Genomic DNA, 6,520 nt, shown 5'->3' on the forward strand with positions numbered 1-6,520 from the left:
GATATGCTTTTGATCATCTATGTTGGAGCAAATCTAGAGAAAGGAAGCCTGGGGGAACAATGAGAGAAGAAATGGGTCATGGAAGATGGATCTGGAGTATTGCCATTGTTGGAAGCGCTTAGATTAGAATCTGCTTCTGGCATCAGTAATACCTACTAGCCAATGTCCTTCTCAGAGTGCATTATAAAAGGAATAGGGGACTGATCTTAGTAGTCAGTGCTGCACCATCATCCTGCTGAAAGACTACCTTGTCTCTGACACATCCTATTTCAAGATCAGTCAAGACAAAATGGAAAACCTAATGAAGTTGTGTCTCTTTCTGCTCAGCATAGAAATTGGTAAATCCTAGGGTGGTGGTTTGATGATGGTTAAGGTATCAGCTTAGGCTTAACCCTGATATATATTTAAGCAGGGCCTGGTTTCCCATTCCCTTGGATTCTGTGAGCTCTAACTTGGCTTCTATGGAATAAGGTTTAGTTTTACATATAGATAGGAAGGCTCCACTTGACTGCTTCCATTTTCTTACTTTCCTGTATTCTTCCCTTCTCCAGTCAACCCCTGGAGATCCAACATGACTTCTAGCTTTATATACTCCCTCAACTTGGTTTATTCATGAAGTGAGGAAATTAGGGACTCCTGGTCATTCTGAAGACAGCATCCAGATCACAACACTCGACCTTTAGTCCAAGGTGTGATAACACAGCAGGCTCTGAGCTTTCCATTCTGAATGTAATCACTGTGATAAGACAGAACATGAACCATGAATAGTATAGTGAGTTATCCTATATCCAAGTCATTTGATTCCTTGTCCTCTATAAGGAGAGATTAGATCATCTCCCTGTTTCTTCCTGCTCAGTCTGTGATATTAAGATATGCTCTTGCCTGGAGCATATCCCTAAGGGTAGCTCTCAGTGGAGTCAAGCTCTCAGGGAATTTGGATGATCTCTGCTCCCTTTGAGAAGTAACATTGACACTTTCCTTCTCCTTTAGCGCAATGTTTCTTCTTCCAGCTGTAGCTCTCCAATGTATACAATGTCGTGGCTACCATGATAAAATCTGTGAACATAAGGTGGAAACATGCACAGCTGGAAAAGGTGAAGTTTGTATGATCCGTAGATTCTGGACTTGGCCATACAATAGTAAGTGTGTTCATAGATATGGTTATAGTTGTCAAAACATTTTTTCTCTTTCAGGGCTCTAACCACATTTCTTTTAGGCACGGTACCCATATGAAGAGAGTCAATTCAGATCCAGGCATGGAGACACAATCCTTGTGATAGGGTCTTCTCAATTGAAGAATTCTGCTCTTAGGTGGGAGGTGGAGTGAACTTGAGCTGTTCCTCGCTATTGGAGTTCTCTATATTGGAAGCCTTCTTTGACAGTTTGCTTAATGCACATACTCCCCATTGTGTCCCCAAAGTCTCCCTGCCATGTGTACCTCATATGTCACATTGCCTGCCATTCCCTGCTACCTGGTTTTTGAGAGCAGATGTGGTATTTCTCATCACTCTAACTTGGTGCTTACTACAGAGCCTGGAACCCAGAAGGTTTTCAGCAATTCCTTTGTACATGTTTTCCTCAGAGGGAGGGGCTTCTGTCTGATTCAACATCAAATCTGTATTTCCCCTGCAGGAATCACTCCATTAGGAAGGAAACTTGCAAGATGTATATTAAAAGAGTATATCAGGACTGACAATATAGGGGCCAATAGCTAGTGTAGAAGAAATAAATACTTCTACACTATATATTTATAATATATTAATATAATATATTTTTGGTTCACCCATGCTTGGATTGGGAACTTGTATCTTGGTTATCAAAATGACATTGCTTCTGTTTTTTTCCACAGTAAGTTACCCACTGAATGCAGAGTCCAGTTGCATGAAAAATTGTCGGGAAAATAATGAATATACTGTTGATGGAAAAAAACTGACACTCTGCTGTGATTATTATGATTTTTGCAATGAACTCAAGTGGCCAATTGCGATACCCTAATTTGAGAAATCTTCAGGAACTGCTGTCCCCAAACTCCTTACCTTCTAATTTTATCTCTGCTTCCACCTCAAATTCCCATTTGTTGTGGACAAGAGGCTTTCTGAAATATTAGGAATGTAGGAGTCATGGAATCTGGGGGAAGAAACTTCCTCAACCTTATGATTGTCTATAATCCTACAGCTCACTTCTTATGCATGGCATTTTCTCCTTAATCAACCTGAACATATTGTCTCTTGGTTTTAAACAGTGCTTTTATTAGACTTTCCCACCCTAGACAATGAGGCTTGTCCAATAAAGACTTGGAATGACTGTAGTATTTCATGATCATGAAAGAAGACATCTGGAGGACCTTCTCACCATGAACAGAAGCAGGTCTGAAAATCACAGATACTAGGTCAGAGCTCCAAGATTCATCCAAGGAAGAAACACTGCACCAATTGTTTGTTGTAGTATCTTTGTTAGGAAGTAATTCACTAAATGTTTAATTTGGTTTGTGAGGGATGATCTTTTCTGAGCCATTTTGAATGCTGGTTGATAATAATGTTGATTCTAACCCGTGTTAGCAAGATCCTACACAACAGTGTAGCCCTTTGATCCTCCTTTATTTGTAAGTACTGATTTCCTTTCCTAGCCCCTTCTGTCTTCCTTAGGGATCATATTTCCATCTCATTGAGATGATATGTTCTCAGTGCCCCACACCATGTTGACTAGCTTTTCTTTTTCATGTATATGATATATGCAGAGACCAGTGAGTTTTCCATCACCTCTTTAATCGGAACATGATTTGTTTAAAATATATTTGTTAGAGTAGGAACATATTTCCCCTTCATAATATGGAACAGAATATTGTAAGCATTATACAAGAAGGGAGAACATGGTTGTTGAAAATGAACTCTTTTCAGAAGATAATTAACTATAACAAAGAGATAAACTAGAGCAAATTTATTTGATATTTAAAGCTCTGTGTTCATTTCTTTCTTCGAAGTGAAGCCAGAATTGGGGATAGGCAGTTAGTGTAGAAATAGAGAATCGGGTCAAATGGAGGAAATGGAGGCAATCTGCATCTGGAAGTTGGAGACTGCCCCTGGGAGAATGGAATGTCAAGGATCTCCTGTGCATGATCACCAAATTTACCTGCTCTTGTCAAAGACTACAGGCAGGGAGCTGCTAATTAATGCCCCCTGGGCCCTTACCTGCCTGAATCACTTTGATCCTCCCCCTGCCTATCTGCTGCTCACCCTTTTTTTTTTTTTTTTTTGCTATGTCACCAGGTAACTCCTGGGCCTAGTCACGCAGGCAGAAAGGAGAGATAAGGGGGTGGGGGGAGAAACAGAACAAAGGAGACCCTGACCTATGAGTTGCAGGGCACGCTTACTTCTTGGGACTCTAGAACATCAGCTATGACCCCCTTCTCCCTAGCGGTAGAAGTCTGCATTATTACCTTTAAATAAAGCCTGCTTAATATGCTTGCCTTGGCGTGCTCTCTGATGTTATACTTCAACACCTGAAGAAGCAGAACTCGTCACCAGTAAACAGTGGTATCAGAAGCAGGTACAAGGATGCACTGCAATTTCTAAATAATCTTAATGTCTAAATATTGATGATCTGTATTACTTAAAATCTTAACAGTTTCCTAAAATATTCAAATTGAACAAATATTAAATTAAACCAATACTAGGAATTATTGGAAAAATATCCTATAATAAACCTTACTCCAATTGGGGGGTAGAAAATTCTGTAAGTCCTTTTGGTATACAGTTCATATTCTTTCAATATATTAGATTCTCATTTTATGAAGGACCTTCTTTTAAAATATCAGTTTAACTACTTCAACAGATTGTAGTGTGAACTCAGATTTATGTTTCTCACATACTCAGATGAATACTGTTATGATAACACTTGTTGTACCTATTTTCTTTTTCTGGGGTGTCAACTATGTGAACTTTTTAATGTTAAAGAATATTTTATCTCTCATATTGGAATTTTGTCACAGCAATGTCATGAAAATAGAAATTCTCCTCTAGAGAAAAGAATGTAACATGGTCTAAATGACCCCAATGGAATATTTCAAATAAAATTATTATAGAAAATACCAAACTACAATTGTAGAATTTTTGTTACTTGCACATGCACATAACTCACACAGGTATGTGTGTATATATATATGCATTTGTCTGTATTTAGCATGTTTCAGTCAGGCAGAATTTTTGACATCACATAAAGGCACCATTTTAAATAGTTCAACTTAATAGTTCAACTCGTACATTCATCATATTGTTTAACCACTAGCACTCTAATTACAGAACATTTCCTCATTCCTTCAAAAGCCCAATACCTGATAAGCTCTCCCACATCTTCTCCCTGTAAGCCTGCAACAGTGTGTGCTTTCTGTCTCTGTGGATTTCCTATTCCCAGTATTTCACACAAATGAAATTACATAATATGAATGTCTCTGTATTCTTTCATCAAGTGTAATGCTTTCAAGGTTCACCTATGTTATATCATACGTCAGTACACCATTCCTTTTTTTGCAGCTGAAATATATTTCATTGCATGGCTATGTTTATCCATTCATCAGTTGATTGACATTTGGTGGTTATTTTAGATTCTGAGTGAGATTTGGTCATTTCCAAGAATTTACTTATTTCATTTAGATTTTCTAATTTGTTGGTGTGGGGATGTTCATAGTACTCTTGTATTGTTGTGCCCAGATCACGAATCCCCAAAGACCACCAGGGCGCCATCTCTGATGCAAAAGCAAGAGGGTCTTTATTGCAAGCTCAAGCTCAGACTCACAGCGTTCACTGATGCAGCAGGTACCAGCTGAGAGCCCGATTCAGCGGGATTTTTATGAGCTCCACAGTAGAGTGGGAAATTTGAACAAAGCAAAGTACACAATTGACTGATCTTTCAACATGTATGGTTTGGCATGTTTCCATTGGCTTAGGGTACCGAGGTCTTAACATATGGACATATATGGTTTGGAATGTTAGGCATTGGCTCGTTAGCTCCCGATTGGTTGTTTGCCAAAGGCCAGTCCTAATCTTGACTCATGTGGTATGCTCTTTGTTCTAGTGGAATCGGCTATCTGAGCTCCAGGAAATAGAAACCTAGGCCTGAAATCTTTCATGCCCTAAACGCAGCCTGTCATGGCCACAGTTCAGCTCCCTTTTCAGTATAAGCATTTTTATTTCTATAAGCTCAATAATAGGTCCCTGATTTCATTCCTGGTTCTTAGAATTTTGACTCTTCTACTTTTTTTTTTTTTTGCCATATTCTTCCTTCTTGTGGTTCTTTTTAGATAAACATGACAGTAGAGTGTATTTTGACATATTATGCATACATGGAGTATAACTTAGTCTAATTAGGATCCCATTCTTGAGGTTGTACATGATGTGGAGTTTTATTGGTGGTATATTTCATATATGAACATAGGAAAGGATATTCTTTAATCTGTCAGTCTGGTTTGTCAATTTTGTTATCTTTTCCATGTAACTAATTGCAATTTCTAAATCTCCTAACTTTTAATCTTCTATTTCATATCCTCAGCCTTAAACTGTATTATTTCCTTATTTCTACTGACTTTTACTTTTTTTTTTTTTTTTTTTCTGCTTCCTTAGAGCAGATGGAGAGTTGGTTCCTTGAGTTCCTTCTCTTTTTAAGAGTAAGTGTAAACTCTGTAAATTTCCTCCTGTGCACTACTTTCACTGCAGGCATGGGTTTGATATATAAAAAGTTTTGTTATCATTTTTCTCTAAGTATTTTGTAATTTCTCCATTGATCTTCGCATGTGATATTTAACTTAGACATCTTGGTACTTTCCAGATTTCTTTCTATTACTGATTTCTAATTAGATTCCACTGTGGTCCCACAAGATAGTAGTACAAATTCCATCTTTTTTTATTCATTGATCATTGCTTTGTGGTTGAATATATGGTTTATCTTGGCAAATATTCATGTGTACTGGAGGAGAGTCTACAGTTGTTTGGTAAAATTTTTAATGTATGTCTTTTAGGTCTGCTTGATTGATAGCATTTTAAAATACTATTTTTCCTTGTTTACCTTGTATCTGCTTTTGCTCTACATAATTAAAGATGTGATATGGAGATATTCAACTACTGATATTTGTGAGATATAGGAAGCTTGGTGGTCTATTTTCAGAATACAGTATTTAGCTTTAATTGGGATTTAAGATCCAGTTGTAGTGATTTTAATTATAGCCCATCCCTTTGTCTGCCCCAATTTTAAAATGAGCTAATGTCATAGATTGTAACCCTGAGTCCCTCCTATTGGGGCAATGGGAAGCAACGTGTTTGGGGAAAATAGCAGGTGAACTGCCTGCCGGGTGTACTTGCTAGCCCTGTTCAGTAGCACACCCTTCTGGCAGAAGGAAAGTTTGCATTGCCAACACACTTCCAAGCACAAGTTTGATTTCTTGTGGTACCTCAGAATTTCTAAAATGTTGATCTATTTTGCACTTCAATTTGTTAGTTTTGCTTAGTATATTTTGAGGACTAGTGTTACA

At 37.9% G+C, this 6,520-nt stretch overlaps 1 long non-coding RNA gene across 1 annotated transcript; it reads left to right on the plus strand.

Annotated features, from left to right (window-relative positions):
- Positions 1–221: 221 nt before the first annotated feature.
- Positions 222–3,048, plus strand: LOC124960573 (uncharacterized). The gene is made up of 3 exons (XR_007104100.1): positions 222–338; positions 1,011–1,139; positions 1,850–3,048. It is a non-coding gene; the product is annotated as an uncharacterized LOC124960573 (long non-coding RNA).
- Positions 3,049–6,520: the final 3,472 nt, after the last annotated feature.

The sequence above is a fragment of the Sciurus carolinensis genome, chromosome 11, assembly GCF_902686445.1.
Source record: "Sciurus carolinensis chromosome 11, mSciCar1.2, whole genome shotgun sequence".
NCBI lineage: Eukaryota > Metazoa > Chordata > Mammalia > Rodentia > Sciuridae > Sciurus > Sciurus carolinensis.